Consider the following 24,196-nt stretch of genomic DNA (forward strand, 5'->3'; position numbering starts at 1 on the left):
CCAAAGAATGTCCGATTAAGAAATATTACCTAGAAACAAGGAAGATCAAGAAAATAATAAAGCAGCAAATAACAGCCATAGCCAAGAAGATCAGCAGATACTAATAGCATACTATAGGTAGAATCTCCAGTTTCAATCCAATGAGAATTATTTCTACCAAACCTTTAATGGACACATTGCAGTAAATCAGTCAACACCTGTCAAAGAATAAACAGTGCAGTTCCGGGTGCAGATATAGGACAATCTAAAGAAACTCAACAAGAACACAGCTTAGCTAAAGGAGGTAGATAAGAACAAAAAAGATGCTGTAAGGAAAGAATTTGTAATAACAGCAAAAATGGAGGAGAAAAAGGCAAGGAAGATCAAGAATTGGTCAGCAGCAGGTGAAGATGAATTGAATGGATTTTGGTTGAAACATCTGACTAGGCGACATCCTCTTCTCACTAAGCAGTTTAATAACACAGTGCAACGAAATGAAATCGAAGAGTGATTAGCATCTGGCAAAACCTACTGATAATTTATTTATTTATTTATTTATTTATTTTATTTTATTTATTTATTTTGTCAGATACATATTAAATAATATATATAAGTATGAATTGAATACATAATATGAATAGAACTAACGGGAACATTAGGACAGGGACAGTAGGCACACTGGGGCTCTTATGCACGCCCCTTACCTTATAATGAAAAATCCAGGAAAAAGGGGAAGCACCAGGCAACTACAGGCCAATCACCTGCTTACCAACAACCTTCAAATTGCTAACTGTTGTGGTAGCTGATGCAGTTCAACAGCATCCAGTTGAAAACAAGCTCTTTCCATCTGAGCAGAAAGGAAACTGCCCAAACAGCAAAGGAACAAAAGATCAGCTCCTAGTTGATAAGCTGATCCTGCAAAACTGAAAGAGAAGGAAGACCAACTTGAATGTAGCATGGGTTGACTGCAAAAAAAGGCATTAAACTCTCTGCCACATGATTGGATAATCAAATGCCTAGAAATAAAAGGTGTCATCAGAAACATCAGAAGCTTTCTGCAAACTTAGATAGCACAATGGAAGATATGGTTGCAGGTCAATGGTGATAAACTGGGATAGGTTAATATCAAGAAATGACTCTTTCGAGGAGATTCACTATCGCCACTGCTGTTTGTCATTGCATGGATTCCTTTATTAATAATACTGAATAATTCAGGCCATGGCTATCAAACATCAAAAACATCTGCTAGCCTATTCCATTATCTTTACATGGATGATCTGAAACTGTATGGAAAATAGAATCTGAAATAGAATTGCTGCTAAACACTGTCCATATATACAACCAAGGTATTACAATGGAGTTTAAACTGGATAAATGTGCCACAAGTGAAAAATAAAATAGTGACAACTGAAGGAATCAAGATGCCCTATTGAAATAACCTCAAAAGTCTGGGTGAAGATGTTCTCTACAATACCTGGACATCCATCATACTGACAACATCAAAAACACTAAAGCCAAGAATAATACTAGAAATTAATACATTATGAGACTTTAAAAGACTTAAAACTCAGTTGAGGAAATATTCATCATCATGACAATTAACATCTGAACTAAAAGCCTTGGAGAGGAATACCAGAAAATAATAGTGGATCATGCCCTTTATCCATGTAGCAATGCTGTCAAACTCTACTTATCAAAGAAATAGATGGTTGTAGAATGTTGCAAGTAGCCCAGAGATTTGAAAAAGAAAAAGGAGCATTGGAAGACTATCTGAAGGACAGTGAAGAAGATGCACTGCAGCTAGTTTACCATGAAGGTTTATTGCATACTGGAGAGACCGAAGTGGCCTAGAAGAAAGATCAAATGAAAGACAGAAAAGAGACATGAGAAGACAAAGTATTACATAGCCAGAACATTAAAAAAAATAGCAGGCAAAGCAAATAATAACAAGATTTGGCAATGGCTAAGAGCAGAAAAGTTGCAGAGACAAACAGAGGAGCGATTTCTGGCTGCACAAGACCAAGTCTTATGAATAAATGCATACAAAGTCAGAATTGAGAGGGTAGCAACAGAAAAAAAAACCTCTGCAAAAAAAAGCTGGGAAAAAAAACAGTGGATCACCTAGTTAGCTTCCGCATGAAGATTGTACAGACTGGCTATAAACAATGGCATGAAAAGTAGCAACAATAGTACATTGGAAGAACTGGTAGGACTATAAAATAATAGAAAATAAAGAAGCTAAATTGGTCTGAGACTTTAAAATTCAAACATGTAAAGCACCTTCCACATAACATCCCAGATTTTACAATTGTTGATAAGAAGGACAAAAAAGTCTGAATAGTGTATGTAGCAATACCTGGAGACAGCAGACTAGAAAAGAAAGAACTGAAGAAAAATCACAAAATACCAAGAGCGAAATAGAACTACTGTGGCAAAAGAAAGCAAAGGTAAGACTAATAGTATTGGTGTCTTGGATTTAACTCCAAAACATCTGGAGCACCAGTTAAACAACATTGGTATTGACAAAATCAAAATCAGTCAATTGCAAAAGGCAGCTTTCCTTGGAGCAACTTAGAGCCTGTAAGAATTCTATATCTTAAATACCATAAAACAGCAACCCAATCTCACGTCCTTGGGGAAGGACTACGTCTGTGGATAAAAAGCCCAAATCAAGTATAAACAACTGGCTAGCTGTGCAACCAAACATAACGATAAATAAAATACAAAATAATAATAATAATAACAAAAGTAGTAAAAGTAAAACTATATTATACTTCCATGGGCTAGATAAATACAATATTCAAATTCTTTGGTGCAAGACTTGTACTGAAGCAAGAAAAAAAATACATAAATTTGTAGACATCACTATCATATTATGGAACCCTTAGAAGCAAGAGTTCTGGCATATTTCCAGTCTTGGCTGAAAAGATTAAAATTACAAAAGGTTCTTCAAGGGAAAGGCAGAAAATAAGAAATATCAATTGTGTTTGAAGCTATAGCAACAGCAAGCCTGCAATTTCCAGAGCCATTTGTATTTAACTGAAGACAGATAAGACTAAATCTATTAACCACAGTTTTAGAGATTGATTTGGAATGCATATTAGAAAGAGTGTCAGGTGAAATAATATTTAAAATATTCTATAACTGTTCAAACATATAAAGAGGATATCTTAGTTAAGTGGCTAGCATAAATGATATTTTGTGAGAGTTCTACCTCTCCATATAATGATTTATGATAAGAAATTTGAATTGCATTTATTTCTGCCTTATTTCTTCTGAGATAGCAGTAGTGTATCATCATCAGGCTTTCTCTGATTTTCGGCTAAGATCTACTGGCACATCTCTCCTCCTACAATACCTTTCATTGTTTGTATTAGTTCTATAAAACTGAAATACAGCATAAATATTTATGATTCTTATGTGGAAACTGACATTATAAAAACATACATTAGAGTTATAAAACAATTTATAAAAATAAAAGCCTATTTTCAACGTATGCTTCTTTGCAATTTGTCTAATTCCTGGGTACGCTTAAGTAACAGCATCAATGCATTTGTATGCTAACAGATTTGGGCGGGGGGCGACTTCTAACATGGCATACCTATCATAGCTCCTGAGTTTGTTTATATTCTTTAAATATAAACTTTCATATTCATACTTTGAATATGAAAATAGCCTTGAATGCTTTCTACATTATACTGTAGTTGAGAATAAGGAAAGTGCATGTAGTCCTTGGCTTACAATCATTCATTTAGCAACCATTCAAAGTTACAGTGGCACTGAAAAGAGTGACTTACAAAAGATCCTCACACTTATGACTGTCACAGCATCCCCAAGGTCACATGACCAAATCCACGTGCTTGGCAACCAGCATTTGTTTATGACAGTTGCAGCATCCTGGAGTCAGGTGATGCCATTTGCGACCTTCTCAGCTGGATTCTGACAAGCCAAGTCAATGGAGAAAGCTGGATTCGCTTAAGAACGATGTGATTTACTTAACTGCAGTTATTTACTTTACAACCATTGGGGGGAAAAGGCATGTAAAATCGCAAAATCAGGCATGAGTCACTTAATACCCACCTTGAAATTTTGATCCCAATTGTGGTTATAATTAAAAGACTATCTGTATTTTTTCCCCTTAATCGTTTCTGATTCTTGGAGGCTGCCTGGACAAGTGTTTGCAGTTTTCTTGGCAGTTTTTTTAAGTAATAGCAATAGCACTTAGATTTATATACCGCTTCATAGTGCTTTTACAGCCCTCTCTAAGCGGTTTACAGAGTCAGCATATTGCCCCCAACAATCTGGGTCCTCATTTTACCAGCTCGGAAGGATGGAAGGCTGAGTCAACCTTGAGCCTGGTGAGATTTGATCTATCAAACTTCTGGCAGCCGGCAGTCAGTTGAATTTAGCCTGCAGTACTGCATTCTAACCACTGTTCCACCACGGCTCCTTTTAGAAGCGATTTGCCATTGTTTTCTTCCTAGACCTGAAAGAAAGTGACTAACCAAGATCACCCAGCTGGCTTTGGGCCTAAGATAGAGCTAGAATTCAAGGTCTCCCCACTTCAAGCATAAAGCCTTACCATCAAAAACAAACTGGCTATAGAACTAGCATATTCAAGCTGTAGCAATCTATTTATCTACCAAAGGCAACTTCAGTATAAGAAAATGATGCCATTAAATAATGAATTGATATATTTTGTCTCATCCTGTCTTTTGGCTATTAGTTCCTGATAATGTTATTTAGAAGAACAAAGCCTGCAATGTTCTGTGTAAGTGTCAGAGCTGTCGACTTCAAGAGATGACACTGTTAAATGATTGTCAGTTTAGTAGTTTCTAGCATTTGCTCAGGTTCATTACTAATTCAACAGAGTCACTTTAGCTCTGATATGTTCTATCTTGCATGATTCAAAGAGAAATAGATTTTTAATAATTTGTGGCATAATACGAACTTCTGCATTTAAAAGGTTACATTTTAGTACTTGAAGTATAAATATAGGTTTAAACTTAATAGGACATTTTTTAAAAGTGCATATATATTTAAGGCTCAGCTAAATTTATTCAGAGCAAGAAAAACTACTTCCCTTACCTACATATTTTTAAAACTATTTTTTTAAAGCCCAATAACTAGCTTTTCATATGAAGAATAATCATCCAAAAGAGAAAAGAAAAACTACAGTATTTTTTATTTATCTCAATGGTCTGTTTTGTTCAAATAGTGATTTGATTATATTGTCTTTACTATTTTTTTAATGAATGTAATTAAAGTTGACATTTATTAACTAACATTATTTATTGACACAAAAACGTTGAGAACCCTCACTCTAGCAGATGTCCATATTAGGACCTTGATGGGGTACTGCACTCCTCTTGGTCTTATTACGCCTTCTGGGTGTTTTTGATACACAATAACCTTCAGGACCCCAATTAAGGTTGGGAATTGGAACATTGTATTGGGAACACTGTTCCTACTTCAGTTCAGCAGCTCCATGCTGCAGTAGTTGGGAGAGAGGTCAGCCTAGTACAGTGTTGGCGAATCTTTTCAGCACCAAGTGACAAAATGGGAGAGCACGTGCTGGGGAGCACAAGAAACTGGAAGAACATCTCCCCAATGCACATGTGTGGGAGTGCCGGAAACCGGAAGAATAGCTCCCCAGCACGCATGCACGTACTGGGAAGCTGAGCTTTCAGTATCCAGAACACACATGTGCACCAGCCACCTGGTCTTCCAGTCTCTGATGTGCATGCACGCGTGAAGCCCAGCTGACCTACGCACATGCGCATGCCAGAAACCAGAAGCTCAGTTTCCCAGCATGCGCATGTACATCGGGGAGCTACTCTTCTGTTTCTGGCACTCTCACATACGCACATCGGGGAGCTGTTCTTCTGGTTTCTGGCACTCCCACACACATGAAGACCAGCTGGCCAGTGCGCATGTGCGCGCTGGAACCTGGAAGAGCAATGGGTGATGGCTGGCATGCCCAGAGAGATGGCTCTGCGTGCCACTTCCGGCACATGTGCCATAGGTTTGCCATCACGGGCCTAGTAGCTTTTTATTTGTGGAATTTCATAGAAGTTGTCCCTTATAGAGGACATAGTGATGGCCTTGAAGGACAGGATGAAGTGCCACTAGCAAGGCAACAGTCAGTTAAGCAGGGATTGAATTTGTTCCAAGAAACTGATTTGAAAAAGTACCTCAGCTAGGCCTTTTCCTTGACCTTGGTGTGATAGAGCTGTTAGTTCTCTACTTTTTGATCTTTAATAAATGTGGAAAGGTCTGGCAGTCCAGGAGGCACCATCATCAAGATGCCAATAGTCCTCAACTTTATATTTCTGCACTAGATCCATCTGGAAATCTTGTCCTGATATTCAAAGCCTGGATGGATGGGATCTGGATGAGACAAATCAGGCTGAAGTCATATCCTATTAAGATAGAATTACTGGTCATTGCAGGTCTCTGCAGACTTCAAAGTTTCTCAAGAGGGTGCCATGTCTGCAATTTGAGAGTCCTCTTGGATTCTAGGCTATTCCTGAATGGGCATGCAAAAGTTCTACAGTAACCAAAGGACCTTTAACCCGCTTCAGCTAGTATACAGTATGTGTCCCTTCCTGTAGTAGAAGGATCTGGCTAAAGTGTTCTTATTATGAGATTAGACTTCTGCAGTGCACCATATAAGGGACTGCATTGGAAGAGCATTTGGAAATTAAAGTTAGTTCAAAATAAAGAAGCTCACATACTGATTGACATCGATCATTTTAATCAAATTGCATCTATTTTGTGGACCTGTGATGGTTATCAGGTTTTTGGTGCAGTTTGAAATGTTCATCAATTTCTTTATAGTTTTCTACCTTGCTGATAGTAGTCAGGATTGACCAATCCAAGGAGATCCTCCAGCAGTGCGGCCTTTTACATTTCACTCATGCTTGGATCCACAGATGTACTATGCCAATATATTATTTTATTTATTTATTTATTTATTTATTTATTTATTTATTTATTTATTTATTTATTTTTATTTATTTATTTATTTATTTTGTCACACAGTATATATAAGCTTAAGCATAAAATAACTATACAATATACAAGCATATATATAAGTATGAGTATGTAATAACTATATTAATTGGATATAACGAAAGGAAACAATAGGACAGGAACAGTAGGCACGCTTGTGTTCTTATGCCCTTACAGACTTCTCAGGAATGGGGTGAGGTCAATATTAGACAGTTTTTGGTTGAAGCTTTGGGGATTTTGGGAAGAGACTACAGAGTCAGGTAGTGCTCGTGTATTGTTGCAATTGAAGCTGAAGTAGTCTTCGACAGGAAGGACATTGTAATAGATGATTCTATGAGTTAAACTCAGGTCATGTCGAAGGCGGCGTAGTTCTAAATTTTCTAAACCCAGGATTTCAAGTCTGATGGCATAAGGTATTTTGTTGTATTCAGAGGAGTGGAGAACTCTTCTTGTAAAATATTTCTGGACACGTTCAATTGTATTGATGTCAGAAATGTGGTATGGGTTCCAGACAGTTCCAGACATTACAACCAGAGGTGGGTTTCAACAGGTTCTGACCGTTCTGGAGAACCAGTAGCGGAAATTTTGAGTAGTTCGGAGAACCGGTAGTAAAAATTCTGACTGGCCCCGCTCCCTTCTATTCACTGCCTCCCAAATCCCAGATGATTGGAAATGGGGATTTTGCAGTAATCTTCTCCTGGATTGGGGAGGGAATGGAGATTTTACAGTATACTTTCCCTGGAGCAGGGTGGGAATGGAGATTTTACAGTATCCTTCCCTTGGAACGGGGTGGGAATGGAGATTTTACAGTATCCTTCCCCTGCCATGCCCACCAAGCCACACCCACCAATCCATGCCACACCCACCAAGCCACACCCACAGAACCAGTAGTAAAAAAAAATTGAAACCCACCACTGATTACAACATCCTAAGTTCATGGGAAAAACTCAGCACGTATGAAGGCCAATACCAGCTGAAGAACTGACAGTCATGACTTTACATTTTTGTGTATATAATGCTAATGCTAATATAATTCAGTTTATTAAAGATGATGAACAGTATTTTCTACTAAAATAAGTAAATCTCTCATTTGCATATCTCATAATGTTTGCGTGTGTGTGTATTTTTTTCATTAACCTTGTAAAAATAGGCTATAGTTTTTGCTCCAAAGCAGAGTTCTAGTTACCAAAGTTGGATAAATCATCAAAGGTTTATTGAGAGATTTTTATCATCTCAGGAGAAAATTGAGTATTAATTAATAGATATGTATGCCAAAGTAATATAAACTTATTTATATCGGTCTAGGAAACGCACAGTCATGCCTACAAAAACACTTACAAACAGAAAAAATAATATATTTTGAAATATATTGGGCAAAAAAGGAAAAGATAAGAGTTCAATATAGGATTGATAAATTATTAATATTAATTAGAAAATAGCCTGAAAGAATCTTTCTTTGCTCTTCAAAAAAAGAACTCTTTTACTGTAAAATATAAAGACAGCAATGGAAAATCTAGACAAAACTTTTCTTAAGCTGTTCTGGTTTCTAAAAACATTTGCTCACCTCGATTGTGATCTGCTAATATTGATAATAAATAAAGTGATTTTAAATAATTTAAACAGAAGTGTAGAAACTTAATTATCTCAACTATTATCCAAACCCTATTATCTTGTTGCAGTGGTTAAGTAAATGAAAGAACAGATTTTAAAAGAAAAACAACATTAAAGAGGGAAGCAGAAGATGAAGTTATCAACTTTTTGTGATTACTTTACTAAGCCTTAGTTCATAATACGTCTCCATGCTTACTGTGTATTTTATTGTAATCATTAACCAGGCACAAGAACAGTATTTTTCATTTGGTAATGATCCCATAACGTATTTTGAAAAAAAATAGAAGGAAAAATTATTTTGTTTGAGTGTACTGTTGTATGTAAAGCATAATAATATTGGCTTTTAATGATTTCTTGAAGCTTTCATTGTGGTTTAGTATTACAAGGGAGGTTGAAAATTGCTTTACCAAAATATTGTAGTTCAGCTCATTCTACTTCTCACCATGGCATCAATTGCATGTCGGAATATATTTCTAAATATTAAATTGCTTGCCAGCCTATAAAAACAGTGTTTGTATGGCATTTCTAACAAACTTTAGTCTATCCTTGAGCAATGCTGCAGTATTAACAATGTGAAATGTTCAGTTGGCATAAATTTGATACATTCAGCAATACATTTAAACATGGATAAATAAGTAATAGCTGTTATGAAGCCATAATTCCCACATTTAGCCTCAAACTTCTCTATTCAGAGATCCTTCAGTAACAGGACATGTGAAGATGCTGTACAGAGCTAAAGAAAATCAGGCCGTAAAGTAGAAGGCATGAAGGAAATGCATTATTCCAAATATGTCTTTTAAAATAAGTATAAATATGAAAGTTTAAGGGGTGTGGGAAAAAAGCATGCATTTTTCAGATTGTAATTTGATTTCTCTCCCCGAATATCCTAAGCTTTTTAATAAATAAATATTTGCATCTTTTATATCAAGAATAAAGATGAGATTCTGTATATCTGGTAGCATATCCATGGTTTTATTTCTGTTAGATTAAAACGAGATTAAAAGAGAAACTGACCAGCCTCCAGCATCTTGCATTCTTATTATGAATGTTATTTACAGTAATGGACTCGGTAGGCAACTTTAAGGAATAAAAACTGGCTTTAGCCATCGGTCTTCTAAGCAAATTTGCCTAACTTTTCAGAAAACAGGCTTTGTTTCCACTGCCAGTATGTCTGAGAATTTTAAGGCACTGCCAGTTCATTGAAAGAAGGAATAAGCATATGTTTGTAATGCCTGACAAATATAAGATTTATATGGGCATGTAATTTTGGGAATTATTCTGCAAAGCTTCCTAAAGTCTCTGTGGAGACTGTTGATGTCCCAAAATAGCATTCACAAGGAATTTGATCTGCATATCTCCTAATTTTAACTGAAGATTTAAAAAAAAAAATGCCTCCAAGTATTTAGTACCAAAAAACAAAAATGATCAATTACAAAATTGTTGTAATGAACAAAAACATTGAAATGAATGGAAAGGAAGGAAGGAAGGACCATAAAATTTAACAAGCTTGTAAAAGATGTTCTTCTTGATTATATTGACAAATCACAAATATCAGCAATCAGCAATTCATTGCTATAAGTCAAATATAGATTCATCGCCCAATAATTATTATTTTGACCATTCCCCTTCTACAAATATTCCATAGTTCGTAATGTTTTGACAAATCCATATACTAAAAGTATAGATAAACAGAATATATACTGCCTATCTGTATAATCTGAAAAATTCTTGATCAAAAGTCATGCTTACAGGCCTATGGATAGCCAGCCCAATTATTCCAATAATAGAACAAACCCAAATTCTGTTACAATTGTGTTTTCAACAGCAAGTTGGTTGTATTCAGCGCTCACTAATTCTCTGAGGTGTTCAATATGCACAAAGGAACTAATGACCATGGAAATAAATAGCCTTCAAATAACTATGTTAACTGAATAAACTGCCAAGAAGTACAAGAAGTACTGTTATGTAAAACATGCTCCCTTTTAAAAATAGTCATGTTTTGAAAAGCCCTAATTATCCCCAAATAGATTTATTGGCTATTTCTATAGTCTCAGATTATCCTACAGTGTAAATTTTACAATTATAATCTTAGTTATATCGGCAACCAATAGTTTCCATGTAGGTCTTGTAGCATTAAGAACAAGTTTTGAATACAATACATGAGCACTGAAGGATCTAATAATTTCCAGAATTTCTCTGGGGTCAATAATAGATTTTAAATGGAAACAAAAGAGGCAATGAATGTTATAGTTCCTTATTACACCTGATAACCAAAGTAACATACACGAGAGTCAAATGCATCCATAGGAACCAATGCTTTCTTTAAAATGATGGAAGGATAATTTTGGAAATATTATAGAAATCCTGCTTCTTTCATATATGTGTGTAGATGCTTCAATGTTTGCATAAATAGGTATACCTTACAGTAGCAACCCCCAACCTTTTGGGCACCAGAGACCATTTCCATTGAGATAGGTTTTTCCACGGACCGGAGGGGGCGTGGCTTCGTTGCCTGCATCCCATGGATGGGGCTTTGCTTGTTTGTGTGGCCCAGTTTCTGCCATGCCACAGAGCAGTGCTGCTCTATGGACTAGGAGTTGGGAGTTGGGGACCCTTGCAGCACAATGCATTTATCATTTAACTTTCTCACGTGCCTCTGATGAATCTGTTTTCCCCAGCATGTAATTATAATTTGCATAGTGAGCATTTTGAAGGATACCCCATCAGAGAAGAACAGTATCCCATACATTTTATATAAATACTAAACTGGTGGCTAGATGTTTATATATTTGTGAAAGAATCAATAATAGAATGAAATATAATACTTGAGAACGCTTTTAGAATCCTTATTCTAAGATATATAAAGGAATCACCACACAATGTAAAACTCCAGTCCTGCTATCAACATTATTATTGTGACTCACTTGTATCAACTATGACTTGCAGCAATGTACCATACACAGTAATGAATAAAGTAGAGTGTTATATCACATTCACATTTTAATTAATGATATTAGGAATGGATGTTTTTTTATTTATGAAAGAGTGGCATATTTAAATGAAAGTTATTACAAGGTTATTAATTTAAACCAAGCTACACATAATGTATAATAACATGTGTTTTGTGGGTTAAGTAGAACACGTCATTCCAGGCCAAAAAAAAAAGACAAATCAAAATATCCTTTAGAAACTTGATACAAATCATATCAATAGGACTAGTTACTACCTTTTTAAATTAAAATAATTATATCAATTAAAAATACTATATATTATTAGGAGGACAACAAACACCATAATGGAAAGGACCTGTAGTTTGCCTTTCCCATTGGATATGATGAATTGAGTAGACACAATCCAAGATCTATCTTTCTGCACATGTCAAAGATGGTGGTTTGACGAATTCTCGGAGTGAGTGTCTGTAGACGACCGGGTTGTCCATGCCTACCTGGCCGGATGGGAAATCGTCTCGGCAGCCGCAAGAGGGGGTTTTCGCCCTCGAGAGGTTTGCGGTTGCTGAGAGCCGGGCCAGGGGGTGATTGACGGCGAAAAGGTGGCGGCCATCTTAGGCAGGGCGGGGCGCAGCTCCGGCCTATTCCCCGGCAGCATTGTTTCTCTTGGCTGCAGCGTGGGCGGCGACAGTGGCGACGAGGGCCCCTGCAAGAAAACAACGGCATGCAATAACCCCTGTGAGGTCCCCCCCATGGAACGGAGGTTGCTGGGGGGGGCGGCCACGGCCGCTGCCGCGGTGGCAAAGACGCCTTGTTGGTGATGGCGACAGCGTCGGAGCTTTCCTCGGTGAGGGCGGAAACAGCAGGCTCTCTCCTCCTTCCTCTTCTCCCTGGATTTTCTTCTGGACCTGCTGGTTTGGGAATGCCAAAGGGCTGGCCACCTGGACCTGGTTGTTTATGTGTGATGGTGCTGCCCCCCCCCTGGACTCCGGACTCTAGTTTTAGGCTCTGGAGCCAGGATGGGGGCTATAGGCGGTTCGGGGCTGCCATACCAGGACCATAATAAGACCTGGCGAGGGCTTTGGACGGCTTTTGATTGCTGCCCGGGACCACCCTTATCCTGGTAAACCAGGATAAGACTAGCCTCTATCCTGGACCCCTCCCCCCACACTCCCGTCTTTGCTGGGAGTGAGGTGTTTTGAGGGGGAGAGAATGCTGGCAGCGGCGACCTTTCCATCTGTCTGAAGGGGGGGATTCCATGAGGGAGCGACCATCTTATTTTCATCATATGTGGGCCTTATGTCATCGGCTCCAAATATGACTGTTATACTATCGACATTGGTTCGGGATGAACTCATTTATGCGCCAATTCTGCTTGACCTGAGATATGAGATATTCTCCGTTAGAACTCCATCGCCTGCGAGGTTCCTCCACCTCGCAGAAATGGCCCTCTATGTTATCGGGGGCCTATCTCAATGACGGGTTTTGGGACCCATAGAGATGGAATGCGTCAAGAAAGAATCTTTGGGGGTTTTTAGATAAAAGGTTTTTAAGGTGAGGGAGGGTAAAGACGGGTGTCGGGGGAAACCCGTTGGGGAGGGAGCCAGTTCTTGCGAATGTTCGCGGCAACATCTTAGTAGGTTCGGAGGTGACGGGGGAGGCTCATTTTCCAGTTCCAGAGGGTAGTTCCATCAGCACAGTAAGTGGGAGGGGCAGATATGGCAGAAGCGGGGGGCCTTATTGGGTTCAGGGGCTGCGCACTCGCTGTTTAAGAGCGATTGCGCGCTCTGGCCCCTCAGACTTCTCCCGTTCCCTGAGTGGTCAACATCCCCAGGGCTTGGACCTGCAGCTGATGCTATGTAATGCAAGGTCCGTGGTGAACAAAGCCCCCTGATTTATGATCTTATACGGGGGGGGCATGGACCTTATGGGCATTTCGGAGACCTGGTTGGGCACTGAAGGGGGGGTTCACCTTGTAGATATTTGCCCACCAGGTTTCCGAGCACTTCATCAGCTGAGGGCCCAAGGTAGGGGTGGGGGGTGGCGGTTGTTATTAGGGAGAGTCTAGAGCCGAGGGAGACCACTGTACCTCAGATAGCCGGCTGTGAATCCCTTTACGTGAAGTGGGGTCGTAGGATGCAGTTGGGCTTGTTGATCACGTACCTGGCTCCTTGCTGCGTGACAACAGCCCTGCCCGAGCTGCTTGAGGTGATAGCCGGGGTGGCGGTTGATACCCTAGGCTTATGGTCATGGGGATTTCAACTTGCCATCGGCCGGCGTAGCATCAACGGCAGCCCGGGAGTTCATGACCTCCATAACGGCCATGGACCTGACCCAATTAGTTAACGACCCCACGCACGTCGGGGGAAGCACGCTGGATCTGATTTTTGTCTCTGGACAGTGGTTGAATGATCTGGAATTAGAGGAATTAGCCATTGAACCTTTGTCATGGTCAGATCATTCTCTCCTTTGCCTGGACTTTTGGACCGCCACTCACCACCGCAGGGAGACGGGGCCAATGCGTTGGTTCTGTCCCAGGCGCCTGATGGACCCGGAGAGGTTCCTGACGGAGCTTGGGCTGTTCCCTGGTGATCTGGCCCACGGCTCGGCCGAGGAGCTCGTCACGGCCTGGGAACGGGCCGCGGCTGGTGCTTTGGACCGTGTCATGCCTTTGCGGCCTCTGACCCGGCGCCGATCTCAACCAGCTCCTTGGTACTCCGAGGAGCTGAGGGAGATGAAGCGCCGGAAAAGACGCCTAGAGAGTGTCTGGAGGTCCAGCCGTTCGGAAGCTGACCGGACACTTATTAGGTCTTACATTCAGACCTACCTAGTGGCATTGAGGGAGGCTAAGCGGGTTTACGTTGCCACCCTCATTGCGTCGGCAGATAACCGCCTGGCCTCCCTGTTTAGGGTGACCCGCTCTCTTCTACATCAGGACGTGCGGGATGTTCCCTTACAGGGGTGTGCTGAGGATTTTAGTAAGTATCTGTACGATAAAATCGCTCAGCTTCGGGACGGTTTGGACCAAAATTGGGTAGATTCAGGTGAGAGGACGGAGGCTAGTCTTGTTGAGACCATCTGGGATGAGTTCGATACTGTGACTCCTGAGGACATGGACATGCTGCTGAGACGGCTGAATGCCACCACATGTTTATTGGACCCATGTCCCTCCTGGTTGGTGCTGGCCACACAGGAGGTTACACTAGGCTGGCTCCAGGGAATTGTTAACGCTTCCTTGATGGAGGGTGTTGTTCCCACCGCCTTGAAAGAGTCGGTGGTGAGACCCCTCCTCAAGAAGCCCTCCCTGGACCCAGCTGTTTTGGGAAACTATCGTCCAGTCTCCAACCTTCACTTTGTAGCAAAGGTTGTTGAGTGTGATGGCACATCAGTTACCCCAGTACCTGGATGAAACTGTCTATCTAGACCCGTTCCAGTCCGGTTTTCGGCCCGGGTACAGCACGGAGACAGCTTTGGTCGCGTTGGTGGATGATCTCTGGAGAGGGTCTCCTCAGGGTACCGTCAGCCAAACAATGCCGGCTGGTGACCCCCAGGGCGAGAGCCTTCTCTGTGGGGGCACCTGCCCTCTGGAATGAGCTTCCCCCAGGACTTCGTCAACTTCCCGACCTCCGGACCTTCCACCGTGAGCTGAAGACGTATTTATTCTTCCATGCAGGACTGGCATAAAATGGGTTTTATTAGGATTTTAATGGGGTTTTTATGATACTATGTATCTTATATTTGAATTATCAGCCAAATTGAATAAGTTTTTATAACTCTGATTTTATTGTATTGTATTTATGATTGTTATTTTTATCTGCCTGTAAACCGCCCTGAGTCCTTTGGGAGAAGGGCGGTATAGAAATTAAATTATTATTATTGTTGTTATTGCTGTTGTTGTTGTTGTTGTTGTTGTTGTTGTTATTATTAGAAAGGGTCCTTCAAATAACTCAGCTCCATGCCATGCCACTTTGTTAATGCTTTTTTATTTTATTTTATTTTAAAAAAACTTTCTTTGCTGTATGCAAACAAACAAGCAAATCCTTGTTTCACTTAAATATAATATGGATTTACACATAATCTTATTTCTGTAGTACAAGATCAGTGAAATTATATTTGTACAACTAAGAAGCTCTTTATAGCATATATGCCTATAAACTAAAAGGCTATTATTGACCATTATTATGGGTAGCATGTTTCAGTTGTTGTAGAGCAACAGTCCCCTTCATGGATTATTGCCTTGTCATGGTGAAGGGCCTTGTGTAACTCAATGAAGCTATGAGCTATGCTGTGCAGCGACACCCAAGATGGACAGGTCATAGCAGAGAGCTCTGACAAAACGTGATTCACTAGAGAAGGAAATGGCAACTCACTCCAGTATCTTTGTCATGAAAACCCCATGGACAGTACCAAAAGGAAAAAAGATATGACGCCGGAAGATGAGCCCCCTCAGGTCGGAAGGTGTCCAATATGCTACTGGGGAAGAGTGGAGGGCTAGTACTCGTAGCACCAGAAAGAGTGAAGCGACTGGGCCAAAGCCAAAAGGACACTCAGCTGTGGATGCATCTAGTGGTGAAAGGAAAGTCCGATGCTGTAAAGATTTTTTCTCCATAGGAACTGAAATGTAAGATCCATGAATCAAGGCAAGGTGGACGTGGTCAAACAAGAGATGACAAGACTGAACATCGATATCTTAGGAATCAGCGAACTAATTTTTTTAAATTTTATTTATTTATTTATTTTGTCAAATATACATTAGATAATACATCTAAGCATAAATTGAAAACATAAAATGAATACAACTAAAGGGAATATAAGGACAGGAACGGTAGGCACGCTGGTGCTCTTATGCACACCCCTTACAGACCTCTTAGGAATCGAGTGAGGTCAACAGTAGACAGTTTTGAGTTAAAGATTTGGGGATTTGGGGATGAGACCACGGAGTCTGGTAGTGCATTCCAGGCATTAACAACTCTGTTACTGAAGTCATATTTTCTACAGTCGAGACTGGAGCGGTTCACTTTAAGTTTGAATCTATTGTGCGCTCATGTATTGTTGTACTTGAAGCTAAAGTAGTCATTGACAGGAAGGAAAATGGACAGGAATGGGTGAATTTAATTCAGATGACCATCAGGTATACTACTGCGGGCAAGAATCCCTCAGAAGAAATGGAGTAGCCTTCATAATCAATAAAAAGAGTAGGAAAAGCAATACTGGGATACAATCCCCAAAATGACAGAATGATCTCAGTTCAAATCCAAGGCAAACCATTCAATATCACAGTAATCCAAATCTATGCCCCAACCACTGGTCCTGAAGAGGATGAAATTGACCGGTTCTATGAAGCCCTACAGCACCTTATAGAATTAACACCAAAAAATGATGTCCTTATCATCATGGGGGATTGGAATGCTAAAGTAGGAAGCCAAAAGATAACCAGAATAACAGGCAAGTTTGGCCTTGGAATACAAAATGAAGCAGGGCACAGGCTGATAAAATTCTGTCAAGAGAATACGATGGTCATAGCAAACACTCTTTTCCAACAACCAAGAGACAACTCTACACATGGACATCACCAGACGGTCAACACAGAAATCAGATTGACTATGTGTTCTGCAGCCAAAGATGGAAAAGCTCTATACAGTCAGTAAAAACAAGATCAGGAACTGACTGTAGCTCAGATCAATTTAAACTTAAATTGAAGAGGGTAGGGAAAAGCACTAGGCACCACTCAGGTATGAACTAAATCATATCCCTGATGAATATACAGTAGAGGTGACAAATAGATTTAAGGAATTAGATTTGATAGACAGAATGCCTGGACAGAGGTTCACAACATTGTACCAGAGGTAGCAACTAAAACCATCCCAAAGAAAAAGAAAGGCAAGAAAGCAAAATGGTTGTCTGAGGAAGCTTTGTAAATAGCTGAGGAAAGAAGGGAAGCAAAAGGCAAGGGAGAAAGAGAAAGATACACCCAGTTGAATGCAGAATTCCAGAGAACAGTTAGGTTCCAGATAAGAATGCATTCTTAAATGAACAGTGCAAAGAAATAGAAGAAATGGAGTAGCCTTCATAATCAATAAAAGAATAGGAAAAGCAATACTGGGATACAATCCCCAAAATGACAGAATGATCTCAGTTCGAATCCAAGGCAAACCATTCAATATCACAGTAATCCAAGTCTATGCCCCAACCACTGGTGTTGAAGAGGATGAAATTAATCAGTTCTATGAATCCCTATAGCACCTTCTAGAATTAACACCAAAAAATGATGTCCTTATCATCACGGGGGATTGGAATGCTAAAGTATGAAGCCAAAAGATAACCAGAATAACATGTAAGTTTGGCCTTGGAGTACAAAATGAAGCAAGGCACAGGCTGATAGAATTTTGTCAAGATAATACGATGGTCATAGCAAACACTCTTTTCCAACAACGCAAGAGATGACTCTACACATGGACATCACCAGATAGTCAACACAGAAATCAGATTGACTATGTGCTCTGCAGCCAAAGATGGAAAAGCTCTATACAGTCAGTAAAAACAAGATCAGGAACTGACTGTAGCTCAGATCAATTTAAACTTAAATTGAAGAGGGTAGGGAAAAGCACTAGGCACCACTCAGGTATGAACTAAATCATATCCCTGATGAATATACAGTAGAGGTGACAAATAGATTTAAGGAATTAGATTTGATAGACAGAATGCCTGGACAGAGGTTCACAACATTGTACCAGAGGTAGCAACTAAAACCATCCCAAAGAAAAAGAAAGGCAAGAAAGCAAAATGGTTGTCTGAGGAAGCTTTGTAAATAGCTGAGGAAAGAAGGGAAGCAAAAGGCAAGGGAGAAAGAGAAAGCTACACCCAGTTAAATGCAGAATTCCAGAGAACAGTTAGGTTCCAGATAAGAATGCATTCTTACATGAACAGTGCAAAGAAATAGAAGAAATAGAAGAAAATAATAGAATAGGGAGGACCAGAGATCTCTTCAAGAAAATAGGATATATGAAGGGATTGTTTCATGCAAAAATGGGCATGATAAAGGACCAAATGGTCTTAACAGAGGCAGAAGAGATTAAGAAGAGGTGGCAAAATTACACTGAAGAACTATACAAGAACAAGCTTAACATCCCTGATAACCACGATAGAGTGGTCACTGACCTCAAGACAGACATCCTAGAATATGAAGTCAAATGGTCCAAGATCACCGCAGATGGCCACTGCAGCCAAGAAATTAAAAGACGCTTGCGCCTGGGGAGAAAGCTATGGCAAATCTAGACAGCATACTAAAAAGCAGAGACATCACCATGCCAACAAAAGTGCGTATAGTCAAGGCTATAGTTTTCCCCAGGTGCAATGTATGGCTGTGAAAGTTAGACCATAAGAAAGGCTGAGCGCCAAAGAACTGAGGCCTTTGAACTCTGGTGCTGGAAAAGACTCCTGCGAGTCCCTTGGACTGCAAGGCAAACAAACCAATCAGTCCTAGAGGAGATCAACACTGACTGGTCTTTAGAAGGCCAGATCCTGAAGATGAAACTGGAATACTTTGGCCACCTAATGAGAAGGAAGGACTCACTGGAGAAGTGCCTAATGCTGGGAAATATTGAGGGCAAAAGAAGAAGGGGATGACAGAGAATGAGGTAGCTGGATGGAATCACTGACGCAGTCGACATGAGCTTAAATGGACTTCAGAGGATGGTAGAGGACAGGAAGGCCTGGAGGAACATTGTTCATGGGGTTGTGATGAGTCAGACACAACTACGCAACTAACAACAACAAGAAGAGCAACAGTGGGAGAACTATCACTGTTATAATCTATATGGACAATTTCTGAGATGTCTCTGGTTGGCCAGTAGCCAGTCTAGATATCTCTTGTCCTAATCCAGCAGATCCATTCTTATGTTCATTTGGATATTTGACATTTTTAAGGTCTGGGTTCCATTAATTAAAATAAATATGCCATACAATCAAGGACAGAATTTTTAAGAGAAATAAGCACAGTCAGTGTGATATTCCCTTTGTGCATGTTTGTCAGTATTATTCAGGTTGCAAGCAGTTCCATTCTGTTCCCTTGAGAGAAAAAGAAACTGATCTTGCCAGAAATATATTTTGTTCAGTGGTGAATCATTAAAACAAAAGATAGCGTGATTTTTTTTTGTCACAACAGTATACACAAACAATTGTCATAGATAAAACAAAATATTTTGAAGAAAATATATATATATATGTAAAAAAAATATGCATCAACTATATCAATTTGATATAATGAAGGGATCAATAGGACAGGAATGGTAGGCACTTTTGTGCTCTTATGCACGCCCCTTATAGCCCTCTTAGGAATGGGGTGAGGTCAATAGTAGAAAGTTTTTGGTTGAAGATTTTGGGATTTTGAGTAGAGACTATGGAGTAAGGTAATGAGTTCCAAGCATTAACAACTCTGTTACAGAAGTCATATTTTCTGCAATCAAGTTTGAAGCGGTTGACATTTAGCTTGAATCTATTTTTTGCTCTTGTAATATTGCGATTGAAGCTGAAGTAGTCTTTTATAGGAAGGATATTGCAATAGATGATTTTGTGTGTTAAACACAGGTCATGTCGAAGTCGACGGAGTTGTAAGTTTTCTAATCCCAGGATTTCAAGTCTGTTGGTATAAGGTATTTTGTTGTTTTCAGAAGAGTGAAGAACTCTTCTAGTAAAATATTTCTGGACTCTTTCTATTGTATTTATTTATTTATTTTATTTATTATTTATTTATTTATTTACATTTATACCCCGCCCTTCTCCGAAGACTCAGGGCGGCTTACACTATGTTAAGCAATAGTCTTTATCCTATTTGGATATTATATACAAATATTATATAAAAATTTTAATATTATTAATTTTATTATATAAAAAATTTATGTCAGAGATGTGGTATGGGTTCCAGACGGATGAGCTGTATTCAAGAATAGGTCTGGCAAATGTTTTGTATGCTCTAGTTAGTAGTGTAGAGTTTTTAGAAAAGAAGCTGCGTAAAATTAGGTTTACAACTCTTAGGGCCTTTTTTGCTATGTAGTTGCAGTGGGCTTTGGCATTAAGGTCATTTGATATGAGAACTCCAAGATCTTTGACAGGGTGGGGGTCATCAGTTAGGTAATGTCCATCAAATTTGTATTTGATGTTAGGGTTCTTTTTTCCAATATGTAAGACTGAGCATTTGCTGGTTGAGATTTGGAGTTGCCAAGTTTTAGACCAATCGGAAATTAAGTCGAGGTCTTCTTGAAGGGTAGAAGTATTATTAGTGGTATTAAATAGTTTGACATCGTCAGCAAAGAGAACACAATAACTTGAGATGAGGTCATGAGATCATTTATGTATAGTATGAAGAGTGTTGGTCCAAGAACACTACCTTGGGGAACGCCACTTTTGACAGGAACAGGATTAGATATAGCGTTGCCAATTTTGACCACTTGTTGTCTGTTTGACAGGAAGCCATTTATCCAATTGTGAGAGGTCCCGAAATGCCGTAGGACTTTAGTTTGAGGAGTAGTTTATCATGTACTACTGAATCAAAAGCTTTGTAGAATTATTGGCAGAATACATATAAGTAGTGAAACCAGCAATTTTATTGCAAATTCTTGAAGCATATCTATTCTTCCTTTAAGAAATCTTTGCGGAAAACAATTCTGTGAATATAGATTGATAAAACTTGTAAATACTACTTTATAAAGATTGGAAACAATGAAACAACATTGTCATCTTATTGTAAGGCCTCAGCAACTATTTACAGAGTATTGCAGAGGAATGAATATTAGGGGTGAAGAAAAAAACTTATTTTGAAAAAATATATTTATATATTTTTTTAAATGACATCTTTTTGCCAATGTTTTCATCTTTTCACTAGCAGATACTCATTCCTACTATGATTTACAACAGTGTCCTAGAATAACTATTTGATAATGTTCTAACTGAGGAAAAAAACATCATGTTTCACACTCAGATAACCGCCTTATCCTTCTGGAGATTATCAAGGATCAACACGTACATTGTCTTCTATCTTGAACCAAACATGTCACCCTTGCTGCATCTATAGATCAAACAAATGGAAATCATGCATGTAGCACTGTTGTGTAGGTACATGTATGGTTCTAGATGCAGAAGGGAGATAAGCGTAAACATCTCACGTATTTCTGGGTACAGAATTTATTTCCAGATTACATCCAAGTATATTCTGGTTAGTATAAAATAATAAAAATAGTGGTACAAAACGGAGGTGGGTTTCAGCAGGTTCTGACCAGTTCTGGAGAACTGGTAGCGGAAATTTTGAGTAGTTCGGAGAACCGGTAGTAAAAATTCTGACTGGCCCCGCCCCCATCTATTCTCCTGAGTCCCAGCTGATCGGGAGGAAATAGGGATTTTGCAGTATCCTTTCCCTGCCACGCCACCAAACCACACCCACAGAACCGGTAGTAAAACATTTTGAAACCCACCACTGGTACAAAAGTATTTTCAATATCAACTTAGTCCAGAAGACTATTTGCATAAGTATGAATTGTACATAAAATTCAAAACAATCAAAGCCTAAAACAGAATGCTTGGAACTCCCCCCCAAAAAACAACCTTGGTTTTTTTATTTCATGATATATACCTTGCCATTTATACCAGCATTGTTTTAAGTCTTCTGGACTGTACTAGGTGCTGTGATTGAATTTTTCTGCTAATTGAATTTAGGCAGGGGCAAAAAATAGCATAGCAGTAAAACCACTCACGTTCCTACTGGACTGGATGGTTTGATTGGGCAAGGTGAACGGAGTACTTGGGTCAAAGCCACAGTTTCTGAAAGAGTCCTTGTGGATTCTTGCTTTACCACAAGAGACAAAGAACAATGACCTTTGCATCTGATTGGTGAGGGTCTTATGCTACTGATCCTGTAAACCAGGGGTCTCCAACCTTTGGCAACTTTAAGCCTGGAAGACTTCAACTCCCAGAATTCCCCAGCCAGCTTTGCTGGCTGGGGTATTCTGGGAGTTGAAGTCTTCCAGGCTTAAAGTTGCCAAGGTTGGAGATCCTTGCTGTAAACTATACATGCAAATTACAAGTGCAGTACTGAGGGGAGTTTTGGTTAATTTGTTAAAATTGGGAGAACGCAATCAGGGTTGCTTTGTGCATGCCCCATGTGTGACAACAAAAAACTTTTCTCTCCATCTGGATTGGTTGGTTGATTTTGTTTATTTATATGCCACCCGTTGCCAATGAAGGCAGTAACACGCGGCAGTTTAAAAATAGAAAAATGGATGGTAATTGGATCTAGAAATAAATAACACGCAATAAAATGAAAGTTTTGTAACGCTAAGAGTGAAGCCAATCATCACAATGGTTCAGTGTCACAGCAATAAATAAAACTCCTGGAGGCTTGAAACCTCAGATAGGGAGCCATATTAGAGAACCACAGCCCCCATTAATTAGATGAATTGGAAAGAGTTTCTAACTTTCTAGACTATGATTGCGGTGTTGGCACTAAGAATTTTGTGAATGATAGGGCTGGTGGGTGGAACCAAATACACTGAGAGCAGGTGAGTAAAATCAATGTTTTTGAAATAGATAATAGTTGCTACTTCTCTTTTCAAAAGTTCTGAAATCTTTTCTAATTCTTATTTCTCATCTTTCTCTTTCCCTTTCCCTTTCCTTTTACCTTTTAGAAGTTTTCATTTTATTTTTCATTTGTTCATATTATTTGCTTTCATTGACACCAAGGAGATACTGTGTTCTTTCGGATGGATTATTTATATTTCCATTTATAAATTCAGTTACCATTACTGGCAACTGAATATATAAATGATATACACACATTATATGATGATAAAGGCCCATATTTATTGCTGCGGCATTTTAATATTTTCTGAAACAAATTGTATATCAGAGAATAATCCTTAGATTAAGCAATTGTGTACCTGTCATGCATATATGGTAGTATTGTATGGCGCTGTTATGAAGATGCTTTTAAATATCTGAAATTGTAGACTATAACAGTACTTATGTTTATGAAAAAGCCATTAAAATAATTCTGTTTACTAATTTTGCAAATTATTGTACTTATTAAGGTACTCAGAATTACAATGTTATAAATTATTATAACTCTCTCATTATAAAATAATCAAAAGTCACAGTCATACATTAACATTAAAAGTAAGTGGGTAAGAAAAATGATAAGGCAAAATCTACTGTACATGAATTTTCTGAAACATGCTAAAAAACTGCAGATTAAAAATTCCAAATAACACGAAACTCAGGGATCATCTTCTCTTTATATGTCTCTATATCTTCTCTTTATATGTTATATAATCACTAATGCAAATGTTAGAAACTTCTACCAACAGAATAGTATTTTAAATTATTTGGACAATACTTTCTTATTTAAACTAGCTGATTTTAATCTCAGACTGCGTTTAATTGGCTAGTGTTGGGGTTTTGATAGCTTTATTGGACAAGGACTTGCTTTCCTCGATTGATTCATCGCTGTAATGTATCTTTAAAAGTTTTGGCGGGAAAAAAGCACGTTGCTGATTGGTTGAAGCCACCGGCTAAACTGTATATAAGGAGAGGTTTTCCCGGGCACTGGTTGCTGGGTTCACCATATAGTAAAGAGCTGTTGTCACTATCCTGGTCTC

The sequence above is a fragment of the Ahaetulla prasina genome, chromosome 2 (genome assembly GCF_028640845.1).
Source record: "Ahaetulla prasina isolate Xishuangbanna chromosome 2, ASM2864084v1, whole genome shotgun sequence".
NCBI lineage: Eukaryota > Metazoa > Chordata > Lepidosauria > Squamata > Colubridae > Ahaetulla > Ahaetulla prasina.